Here is a 12,595-nt window from a genome sequence, read left to right on the forward strand (position 1 = left end):
CCTTTTCATAGGTTCCCAAACTCTTTTATATAGAAAATACACATTAAAAATTTCTGTTCATTGCAATGTGCGAAACCAGTTTCAAAATATAACCCTTTTCCTCACTCCCCTCCGCCCCCCTCAGCAACATAAAATCAGTTAGGCTCTCTAGCTGAATGCTTATTAAAAAAAAAAAAATAAACGTTTCTGTAGTTGCTTTAGGATCACCCTTCTCCCCCTCCTCTTGCCCACATACCCATTTAGACTGGCAAGCCTATTTTCATTTTATTTCAAAGATTTTTTTTTTTTTTTTAAGCGAAAGCAGGGGACGGCGGGGGTTGCTAAATTTATCTTCTTCTCCAGCCACGGGGATGAAGAAAACACATTTACTGCGGGCGGGGGTCTGAGGGCCTGCAAACAACTCGAGCAGGCGCCTCGGCCAGGACGGGCGCGGAGAGTCGGTAGGTCTCCGGGGAGGGCCCTGGGGGCGGCCGCGGCCCACAAGACATGGTGGGGGGCGGCCGGGCCGGGCCGGGCCCCGCGCGGGCTTTATGGCCGAGGCGGCGGCAGCGGCGCGTGTGTAGCGGCGGCGACGGCGGGCGGGAGCGCGGAGGAGGTGGAAAGAAGGGGGGCGCTGTCACGGAGACTCCGGCCGCCGGAGACCCCGCCGCAGAGAGGCCACTGGGCTCCCCGGTCGCGAGGCGTAAGCGGCGTCGACCCGGGACTCCAGGGGGACCCACCGGGCGGAGGAGGGGGCCTATCTACCCTTCCGCATTTTCCTGGGTCTCTCTCCCGGGCGGTGACGTGACGTGCTGACGGCGGGCCCGTGCCGGGGAGCTGGGCCGCTTTTTGTCAGCTCCGAGCTCGGCCCCTCCTCCCTCCCTCCGCCCGCCCCACCAGCCGGAGCCCGGCCCAGTGCTCCAGAGAAAGGCCGGCCTGCAGCACCCGCCACCGTCGCCGCCCGCCCGCACGCCCGTCCGGTGAGTTCCGGGCGCCGCCGTGCCCGTGGGGCCTAGCGCGCCCGCAGCGGCCTGGTCCCGGCCTGGTCGGCGGCCCGCAAGGCGCCCTTCCGCGCTAGGCCGGGCGGCGTGGCGCGCGGCGCCGAGCAGGCCCCGAGGAGGCCGCAGTTAGGCCCGGGGAGGAGCCCGGCTGCCCCGAGCGGCGGCGGAGGCGCGCTCCGTAAACGGGCGGGGGTTGGGGGAGGGTCGCCCGGTGGCCCGGGAGGCGGCTGAGGGGCCGGGGGTCGGCGCCGCGGCCCGCTTGGGCACCGCGTGGGGGCGAGGCCTGGCAAGGAGGCGAAGGCTGCAGGCGTGAGGTGAAGGCCGCAGGCCGGCCGGGCTGATTTTCGCTATGTAAATATCGGCGAGGGGGGAGGGATGGGGGACAAGATGGCGGCGGCTCGGCGCCTGCTGCAGGGGACGATTGAGGGGGTTGTCGGGAGGGGCAGACGCCATCTTGAAGGCGGTGTCGGAAGAGAAAATTCCGCTACAGCCCGTGAGGGGGGGTGGGAGAGCGGGCGGCGGCGGCGGCTCCGGTGACGGGTCCCGGAGGCCCGGCACGGCAGCGTGTGCGCGCGGAGGGGGCGTGCTCGCTCCCCATGGCGGCCATTGCCCTCACCGCCATGATGGGCTCCAGGCGCTCGGCGGCAGCGCCACCTTCCTGCCCTGCCTCCCCCAGCCCCGTGACTGGCTGCTGCTTCCGCTGCATTTTAACTGAGCTGCGGCAGGCGGCCATCACCGCCGCCCCGCCGCTGGGGCCATCTAGTCCCTTAGCGCTTCTGGCCCCGCGCCTTTCCCTTGCGCTTGTTAACCACCTAAGAGCTCTTGGGGCGGATGGCAGCCCAGGCATCTGGGGTCACCACGGCAAATGGGAACCCCAAGACAATTTATTATTACTCAAGCAAAGGCATACGTGGCCATTAGGATGCCCTCGATGCAATTGTTTTCCAATAATCATTGCCTTCTTGAGTATCTGAATAAAACAAAAATAAAACTTGATAGGATATAAGTTCTCACCATTTTTATCCAATAGAAGAAAAACTGCAAATTGCACTGCATGAAAACGGAGGAATAACATTTTCTGGAGTCTTTTGAACTCGTTTATTTGGAAACAACTTTCTTGAAAAGGTGCATTTAAGCTATTAGTGATTTGTTGGTAGTACTTAACTGTTTTTAAGGAGTAAGAAAAGGCCAGAAAGTTAATTTTCTTAAGAACAACATAATGTGATGCAGTGGTTGTTTTGTTCCTGTACCTATCATGGTATTTACAATTCTCTATTTGATTTGAAAAAGTCGAAGGTGGAATTCCATCCCTTAAAGTACTTTTGATTGCATACTACACAACTCGCCTGTAAATTCGGAGCTCAGTGTTAGCAATGTATTGTGCTATTTGCGAAGAAAGGTTAAAACGGTTCTTGTGATGCAGAGTGCGGCTGCAAGAAGTTCGTTGTTCCGAGGTAGATGAGACGAGGTGAAAGTGCTGCGGGAAGGGCACAGTCAATTACTGAGGTTTCATAGGAAGGCAGGGTTTCCTTTTGGAGCACCAGGAAAGGTGTTCGTGAAGCAGGTGACATTTTGAGGTGACTGAAGGATGGGTAGGACTTCTTTAGGCAGAGCTGGGATGGGGAAAGGGCATTTCAAAGATGAAGTTTCTTCAGAAAACAAGTATTTACACTTTGGCTGGGGTAGATGGTGTAGGTAGGGGAATGGTGGGAATTCTGGCCAGTAAAGGTAGATGGTGGAAGAGCTTGCTTGTCCGGTGGAAAGGCTTTATACCCGAAGAGGAGGCCAGGGTAGCCGTCAAGTAGCAGGGTGATGATACACCTGAGTGGGCTTTATATTCATGTAGCAGTTCCATTAGACTAGGAGAAGTTCCAAAGCAGAAATAATGAGAGTAGCAAGTTGATCAATGTTTTCACTACCGGAATGATTACCAGAAATGTTCAGAAGTTAAGCCAATTTTGCTGCTTTCTGAATAATCCATCTACTATACAGCCTGCTCCTTTTTTTCTATCCTAACTTCTCCAAATAACCTTTTGCTCAGAGTTACTGTAATTTTTCTAGTAAACAAATAGGGAGGGATTTCTAACTTTTCACTTACTATGGTGAAAAACAGGACTAGTGCTGTGGATTACTTGACTGAAATGAGGAATGAACCTGTAAGTGTTCCCATGGTAATTTTTTAAGAAGTCAGTTTTCAAAAGTAGGTTAGAGAGCTCATTACTAAAATGGCAGCGGTCTTCAGATGGCCTTTTGCAATCCCTATTCTTCCTCCTGGTGAGAGTAACCAACTTTTTGTTTGAGAGGGTAACTCGTGCTGTTTGCTGAGCCAAGCCTTCTGGTGTTTTGATTCATGTTTGACTATCCACGTGTGGGGAATGTGTGTCCTAGAATTTTATGACATAAAACTATAGGTAGCATAAGTATTCACTAGAAACTTGTTTCAGTTTTGCCGTTCCCAGACTGCCACAGTCAGAGCAGTGACACTGAGAGGATGGGAAGGAACTGGAGATTCTCATGGTTAGCGTAAAGGGCTGTGGTTTAAAGAAGTTTGAGAAACAGTGCATTGTAGGAGGCCCACTGGAAGCAAGTTGCTAAGGCAGGCTGGGTTGTGGAGGTGGTAATTGTAAACATACACTTAGAAGAACCAGTTGCTTTTTATCTTGACAGCTGGGAGAGACATAGAAGGGCTCTAAGAGAGAGAATTGTATTGCTGCACGCACAGTACAGCAACAGTAGATGTTCTAGTATGGCGAGAGTGGATATTCAAGGTAAAAACAGTTAGACTCAAATTGTATAACTAAGACGGGTAAGTGCATAGTTTGGAAGGATTTCTATCCCAAACAGTTTCCTATAAAATGCTTTTGCCTGGAAGGGTAGGCCTTGATGATCTGGAAAACTAGTGGAACACCTTATTACCCTACCATGTTGGGTAAATGAGGTGTTAGTTTTTAAGTTATGTGGCTGTTTCAAAGAGATTCTAGTTTCCTTTTTAAAAAACATGTTTACAATGCATTAAAGAATTTTTTTCCACATTGTTTTTCGTACATGCTTCCTCTCTAACCCCATCTGGACTTGTACTGTCACTGATGACCTTATTTGTATTATCTTTGTTTGTGCACACTGGTGATTCCAGGCTTTTTTACTCTTAAATTCCTCAGCCTGCCCTTGAAACCCCTCCGCCTCAGCAGAGATTACCTAATCTTTGACTTAAGTCAGAAGGATACATGCTCATCTGATCTCAGCTTTTGAGTTTTCTGCCTTCTCCTTCGCGCTCTTCCTCTGCCTCTACCTAGGCTTTCCCTCCCTCCTGGTTTTTTTTTTCTTTTTTTTTTTTTGCTGCAGGAAGAATCGGCCCCCTTCAGGCCCAGCTGCTGTGCTTGTGCACTCCACCCGTCCCAAGGAGCTCTGTCAGTGATTCTGTCGCTTGCATCATTGCTCGCTAACTGCGGGTGCCTTTCCCTCCTCTTACAAACATTCTTAGGTTTGCTCATCTTATGAAAACCTCACCTGTCTTCTCTTTCCTTTCGCCAGTACTTTTATTTCTTTTCATCCCATTTACTCCTAAAGAGGGTAACTGTTCCACATCATGTCACCTGGTGTGTCATAAAACACACTGTGTTTCAGAAACTCTGCCTTCTCTGTCTTCTATCATAGGATTTCCCTCAAGGTCAATCCTCTGTCCTTTTTTCTCAAATCTCCCTGGTTTCAGTGTTTCATACCATGCCCACCCTCTCTTTTAGTTTTTCATCTAGCCTTTTCAGTTGCCCGCTTGCCCACTGACCATCTCTACTCAGGTGTCTCAACATGGTTGAAACCAAATTTATCTGGTACACAGTAGATACTATTTATTGAAAAAAAACTTGTTTTAATCCAGAGCCCCTAAAACAACTGCTTCTGGCTTTCTGTTAATGGCACCTTCATTTTCCCAGGCTCATTCTTTTCTGTCTCATATACTAGCAATGTGGACATCTTTAATTTAGCATTTAACCTATTATATTTTAACTGTGTGTTTATATTTTTGTCATCTTTTCTAAACTTTGAATGTAGAGTCCGTTTTCTCATTTATCCTTGTCCCTAAGCAGTACCTGGCACATGGTCATTATCTCAAAACAATGATCTCAATTACTGAGTGCAGAGAATTTTATGTAGTTAAATAGTTTTCAAGCATCTAGTCCGTGTGTCCTTTGACCAAGGAGTATACATATTAAGGCACACCAGCCCCATTGCTTAACTTTGGGGTTAATAGGCCAGTGTATTTTTATTCCTGTCAAATTATTTCTCCAAACAACATTTTAAAAAATCCAGGTATCTTGAACTATATTTTACTCAAAGGGAGGTCCACTTTACGGAAACGATGTGGCCTTGAAGTACAGCTATTAGGATTAAAAAAAAAAGTTTACAATTTTAAATTATGAAATATTTAAGAATTACAAGTATCAAATTACAAATATGTCAGAAAAGTAGGTATCACTCAGATTTAACAGATCTTAGTATTGTATTCTATATTTGCTTCATGATATTTTTCGTTTATTTAAAGAAAGAAAATCTCACAGATCCAGTTAAAGAGTGCCCCTCATCCCATTCCTGTCCTTTCTTTACCAGAAGTAACCACTGCCCCAATATGTATGTACGGAAAACAAGTATGTATTGCTTTGTGTGTATTAACTTTACATAAATGGTATCCTGTGTTTGTCATTGTATATATTTTCTCACTAAGTATGTTTTTGAGCTTTATCTATGTTATATGTAGATCTAGTTCAGCGGCTCTCAAAGTGTTGCTCTAGAAATTCCCAGGGATCTCTCCAATTCTTCCAGCTGCATTCTTCTGGCCACTGCACGGGTTCGGTACAGAGGCTATATGACACATGATGTCATAACAGATTGAACACAGAAGCAGTTGTGGGAATCCAGCTGGCCTCTAGTAAGCTTGTCTTTAAAGAGGTTTGCAAAAATGTAAAACAGTGCGACTCTTTTTCACTGTTTTTCTTTTTGAAAAATAGTTAAAATAAGTTATTTTTACATACAGTGATTTTTATGAGTTTATAAATATTTTTAAATATTTAATTTCTAATGTAAATATCTATAGATTGAACCCACAGAAACAAAAACTCTTTGGGCTCCTCAAGTTTTAAGACTGTAAAGGAGTCCTGAGACCAAGAAGTTTGGAAACTATTGATCTAGTTCATTCATTTTAGTTGTATTTCAGTGTATAAATAAATATATTGTGTATTTATTATGAAGGGGCCATTATGTTGTTTGCAGTTTTATGTTCCATTTGACACTCCCACTCGCTGTGTATGAGCCTGTTTCTCCAGACCACTGCCAAAAGATTAGACTTTGCAATTTTTTCCAGTCTGTTGCGTATAAATGGTATCTAATTGCTGATTTCATTTTGCATTTCTTAGATTACTAGTGAGGATGAGCTTTTTTTCCCACATACTTATTAACTATTTGAGTTTTCTGTGACTTCCTTGTGCTTGTCCTTGGCCCATTTTTCTATCGGGTTGTTGCCTTTTTTCCATTGGCTTATGGATATTTTTATATTTTGAATACTAATGATTTGTAATTATACACACTGAAAATACCATTTCTTAGTCTGTGGCTTATCTTTCAACTTTGGTTATGGATTTTTGTGTGTGTGTGGGACTTAATATGAAGGTAGTCAGTTTTCTCAGTTTTTTGTTGTTTTCTTTTTCATTTATGGCTTACGTTTTCTTGTGTCTGCAAGAAATTCTTCACTTACCCCAAGGTCATAACAATACTGTGCTTTTTCATATTTAGGTCATTAATTCATCTGGAACTACTTTTCTCTATTGTGTGATGTAGGGATCTAATTTTATCTTTTTAATATGAATTTGCTGAGTAGTTCAGCCTTTCTCCCCACTGATTTATAATGCAACTCCTGAGGTTTGTCATATTCTTACAGACACATATCTGTTTCTAGTTTCTCTCTTCTGGTTTCATTGGTCTGACTGTACCTAGACCACTGTGATTTAATAGTGATAGCTTTGTAATTAAATCTTTTTTTTTTTAATAATTTTTTTTTAATTAAAGATTTTATTGGGGAAGGGGAACAGGACTTCATTGGGGAACAGTGTGCACTTCCAGGACTTCTTTCCAAGTCAAGTTGTTGTCCTTTCAATCTTAGCCATGGAGGGTGCAGCTCAGCTCCAGGTCCAGTTGCCGTTGCTAGTTGCAGGGGGCGCAGCCCACCATCCCTTGCGGGACTCGAGGAACTGAACTGGCAACCTTGTGGTTGAGAGCCCACTGGCCCATGTGGGAATCGAACCGGCAGCCTTCGGAGTTAGGAGCATGGAGCTCTAACCGCCTGAGCCTTCGGGCCGGCCCTGTAATTAAATCTTAATGTTATTTTTCTTCAGGATTTTTAAAACTGTTTTCCTCCCTTTGTTTATTTTTGGGTCAGTTTGTCAAGTTCTATGAACAACTTGGATTTTTATTGTATTTGCATCAAATTTATAGGATAAATAGATACATATAGATATATGCTAAGTAGTGGAACTGGGATTTGAACCTGGGCATGCTCTACTGTTTTTCATAAAGCTCTTGCACAACTTTTGTTAGATTTTTTTGCTAGGTAACTAATTGTTGTGAATAGGATTTTCCTTTAGTAGTTATTTCTCTTTCGTTATCACTGATGTATAGGGAACACTGTGGACTTACATGTATTTTATTAGGTTGGTGCAAAAGTAATCGCGGTTTAAAGGATTAAAAATAATTGCAAAAACCGCGATTACTTTTGCACCAACCTAATAACATGTCACCTTCCTGAACTCTTACCATATTCCATAGATCCTGAGATGCATTCCCCCCCTTACATCTTAACATCTCTGAAATCAGAATAGATCTTGACTTGATGGTGTCCTGTAATCAGCGTTGTCCAGGCAGCCAGCAGGCATGATGTAGCTACCATTGCCAGCATATGCACAAACTTGCTCAAGACTTCATTTTGTCATCACTTAAATGAGTATGTGCATTGTTGTGTTGTTATTTCATGCCAAACAGTACAGCTGAAGGCAGAAGAAATGGGAAAGTGGGTGTCTGACTGGAAAGAAAATCCCATAGATAATAATGGAGCATTTAAAAAACAAAAAAAAAGGCTGCATCACCAACACTCTTGTTGGCAGAGAACATTATTGTTAGGAAAGATTGAATAGCTTTGAGTAGAAAAGCAGTCCATAGTGGGACCCTGAATATGATGAAGTTTTAGGAGAACCCTACCAATTTCTTTTTATATGTGGACAAGATGTGATGTAAAAAAATGTCTGAATAAGTCTAAAATAGTTGATAAGTCTACAATGAAAATTATAGATAATAAAGTATGGCATCAGTTTAATTGGTAGTGTTTTTCTCTTGGTTGTATATAAAATAAGGACGCATCTTACAGTTGGTGGTATCTTTAGATGCAATGAAATGTGGGAGAAATAATAGTTTATAATTCAATATTTTCTAAGTAGTTGTGTGAATAATGAAGTTTTATTCTTTTCCATTCCTTTTTTTTGCCTCCTGTTTTCTTTTCCTGGTTTTTTTTTTTTTTTTTTTTTACTGCATTGACTAGTGTCTCTAGTCCAGTGTTGAATAAAAGCATTGATAACATCCTTGTCTACGAACTTTAATGGAGTGCTTAAATTTTACTGTTAAGTATAACATTGGAGTGGGTTTTTTTGTGGGGCGGTAAATGTTATTTATTAGTTTACGTTCTCTTCTGCTTATCATTTTAGAGTTTTCATTATGAACAGCAGTTGATTTTTCTAATACTTTTGCTGCATCTATTGGTGTAATGAATGGCATTCATAGATTTTGTTTTAAACTGTCTTTGGATTCCTTGGATATTTGTATCCCTTTGTTATTGCCATGTAATTTTCCTTTCTCATGTAGGCTTTGTATTGTTTTGATAACAAACAAGGCTTTATAAGATGGATTGGGGAGTATTCCTTCTTTTTGAAACAAGTTGTATTTAGTAGAGATAATCTGTTTCTTAAAAGTTAGATAGAATTCATCTGTGAAGCTGCCTGTTGTCTCTTTGTGAGTTGGTTTTTGATTTAGTAAGGTTCTTCATGGTGGTAAGTCTTTTTGGCTTTTCTTGAATTTTTTTCTTGTTACTTATACAAAATGAATAATCTAGAAAAATATAAATTTTCGAATATACTGGTATAAGGTATATGTTTCTTTAATGACTTTAAAATATCTAATTTCATTAATTTGTTCCTTTTGTTTTCTGATCAGTACTGCCAGTAACTTGCTTATATTAATTAAGACTTTTCAAATAGTTCTTATTGACCCTTTCTGGTAATATTTTCTTTCCTTCTACTTTATTTGCATTCTAACATTTAAAAAATTTAGGGTTAGAGATTTAGCTCATTAGTATTTAATCTCTGCTCTTATCATATGTGCCTTTAAAACTATAAATATTCCTTTGAGCTATAATTAGATGCTGTGATTTTTAACATGAATTGCTTTTCATTTAGTTATAAATATATTGTGATTTTCATAATTTTCCTATTGCCCATTGAATTATTTGGAACTTTTGTTTTCAAGTGTATGGGATTCTTTTCTGTTATCGCTGTGACGTGTATTTCTAATTTATTGCATTATAGTCGGGGAACATTGATATGCAAAAATCAATCTTGTTTCTTTATACTAACACAAAACAATTTAAAAATCAAATTTAAAAGCCACTATAATTTGTGAGAAGGTCAAAGAACACTTAGTACCTTGGAATAAATTCAACAAAGCATACTAAGACCTTTAGTTAAAAACATTACTAAGAGAAATGAAAGAAGAACTAGATTAATGGGGAGAGATATGATGTTCATGGATTGGAAGTATCAATATTAAACAAAGATGTCAGTTTTGTTATATTGAGATTCAATGCAATCTCAATCAAAGCCCCAACAGGACTTTTTTTCTTTCCTTTCCTTTCCTTTTCTTTTTTGGATAGACCAGTTCTCAAATTTATGTGGAAATGCAGAGGCCAGGAATAGCAAACACAATCTTGGGGAAAAAGTTGTAAGACTTATACTACCATATATCAAAGCTTGTTATAAAGTTATAGTGATTAAAACAATGAATGCAAAGCCAGATTGATCAATGGAACAGAATAGAGTCTGAAAGCAGACCTACATATATAAGGTCAATTGATTTACAACAAAAGTGTATTGGGATTTTGATTGAATGTGGAGGTTAATTAAGAAAGAATTGATACTACAGATCTAACATATTCAAAAGCAAGATTGATTTCTCTATGTATGTGTCTTTTTTTTTATCTCACTTAGAGTTTTCAGTTATTCTTATCAATGGCGTTTTCCATTCTTTGTTTTATAAGAAATCATTTGTCTTCAAGTATATTAATTTTGCACCAGCACACATTATGAATTCATACTGATAGTAATTTTTCAGTTGATTCTCTTGGATTTCTTAGATCATATATAACTAAGTAGTAACTTTTTCAAATAATAATCGTACCTTGCATTTCATTATCTTACCTAATTGCGTTGACTGTCAGTTTCCATACAGTCTTAAATGGTAATAGTGTTAATGGGCATGCTTGCCTTAATTTTGACTTTAGGAGGCATACTTTTAGTGTTTTACCTCAGTTTTAATACATGTCTTTTTGTAGATACTCATATCATTCTCCTATCAAAGAACACATGTAACATAAAGTAGTTTAAGATTTGCATATACTTGTGTATTTTTTAACAGCTTTATTGTTACAAAATTCACCCTTTAAAAATGTACAATTCAGTGGTTTTTAGTAGATTCAGCATTGTGCAACCATCACCACTAATTTTAGAACGTTTCATCACCCCCAAAAGAAATTCTGTACCCAGTAGCAATCATCCTTGTCATCATATTCCCGCCCTTGCTCACCGGCCCCCCCCGCCCCCACTCATCTACTTTCTGCCTGTATGGACTTGCCTGTTCTTGACATTTCATGTAAATGGAATCCTATAATTTGTGGTCTTTTTGGTCTGGCTTCTTTCACTTTGTTTTCAAGGGTCATCCATTTTGTAGCATGTATTAGTGTTTCTTATTGTATGTTTCTAACTATTAAGAAATATCTTTCTATTCCAATTTGACCTATTAGTTTAAATAAAAAATAGATGTTGAATTTCAAGTTTTCGGCAGCTATTGAGAAAAATCAGGATTTTACTTTTTTGACCTGTTAATTTGGCTATTATTTGGCTCCATCCTTGAATTCTAGAATAACCTACTTTGTCAAGGTCTATGTGTGTATACGTGTGTATATATGTATGTATTTTTTACATGATGGATCACAGTTGCAAAAACTTGACTTGGGATTCATAATTAACCAAATTTGCAGTTTGGTTACATTATTTTTGTTAGGTTTTTAAAAAATGGTAAATTAGCCTTGTAAACGGAGTTGAGAACGCTTTCCTCCTCTGTGCTCTGGCATAGTTCAGATAGCTTTGGGAAAAACCTGGAGTTTTTTGAATGGGTAACAGATAACTTTCTCTTTCAATTTTATGGTGATTGGGTTTTCTATCTCTTATTGAGTTAACACTGGTAACTTACATTTCCCCTCAATGTGCTAGAATAGAATTATGGACTATGTGTATTCTTACAAGTTTTTATTTTTTGTATCTATGTTTTTTTCTTTCTCATTTCAAATTATGTATGTTTGTGTCTCCCCACCCCCTTTAGATTATTGTCTAGTAGTATTTTACTATCATCCCTAACACCTGAAAAAAAATCACGTTTGGAATTTTTTGTTTTGGGTACAAATGAGCTGGCTCCCTCTCTAAAGAATGATCATGGAATTAATGTCGCTGATAACCAGTGGAGCTGATGTTCACTGGAACATACCCCTTGTTTGGTCATGTAAGAAGCTGGTGTATTGCAAACCAGCCCCTGTCTTGTCAAACCTATTCTTTCTTTTTTTTCATGATTAAAGTATTTATTAAGTTATAGGTAGATCAGTGTAAAAACACTCCGTAACTCTGCAATTGTGAATTTAAAAATTTTGTTACAGTTGTTGAAAAGCTTGATATTATATTGTTGTCAGGATTTAAGATGTGCAGAGAACATTGTTAGTCGGCACACACAGATCCTTACACACCCAAAGTAACGTATTTAGGAAAAGCAGTAATAGGAAGCATGTGTTCATGTAGTTAAGAGTAGGGGCAGTATTAGTCAAGTTACTGTGTTGGTGATAAAGCAAGACAGCAATTTAAAGAAGTTTCATAGTTTAAGAATATTTAAAATAGTTTAAAAACTGTAAATGCTGCAGTATATGACTTTTATAAGCAGTTACTAAAAACTAAGGAAAGCACTTACTAGCTTGGCAAAATAACATGAAAGGGAGAATGTTTTAACCCTCACCTCTCCCCATAATTGTAATGCATTATAAGAAAGATTTTCTAATACAAGGAGACATATTTTTCATTAAGGAGTTCAGTAAGATAATACTGACCTTTCTTCTTCATGTACTACATTTGCCAGAAATTACCCTTTTAAAAAGTTTTCCCCTGACAGTTTCATTTAGTTTATTCTGTGTACAATATAGTCTAAATTAATCTCCACTTCATATTATGTCAAAACACTGTCTTCATCCTTGGATCACATCATTTCAAACA

The 12,595-nt window shown here is 40.1% G+C and overlaps 1 protein-coding gene across 5 annotated transcripts in view; it reads left to right on the forward strand.

The window, feature by feature from the left end:
• The first annotated feature begins 310 nt into the window (after window positions 1–310).
• ZFX (zinc finger protein X-linked) overlaps window positions 311–12,595 on the forward strand; it is a 44,071-nt gene continuing 31,786 nt past the window's right edge. Inside the window, exons 1-2 of one of the 5 annotated variants that reach the window (XM_074324329.1) lie at window positions 449–959; window positions 5,518–5,620. The gene's annotated coding sequence lies outside the window, so the exon portion shown is untranslated. The other 4 variants (XM_019713805.2, XM_074324331.1, XM_074324328.1 and 1 more) reach the window with 4 other exon arrangements.

The sequence above is a fragment of the Rhinolophus sinicus genome, chromosome X (genome assembly GCF_036562045.2).
Source record: "Rhinolophus sinicus isolate RSC01 chromosome X, ASM3656204v1, whole genome shotgun sequence".
In the NCBI taxonomy this organism is placed as follows: domain Eukaryota; kingdom Metazoa; phylum Chordata; class Mammalia; order Chiroptera; family Rhinolophidae; genus Rhinolophus; species Rhinolophus sinicus.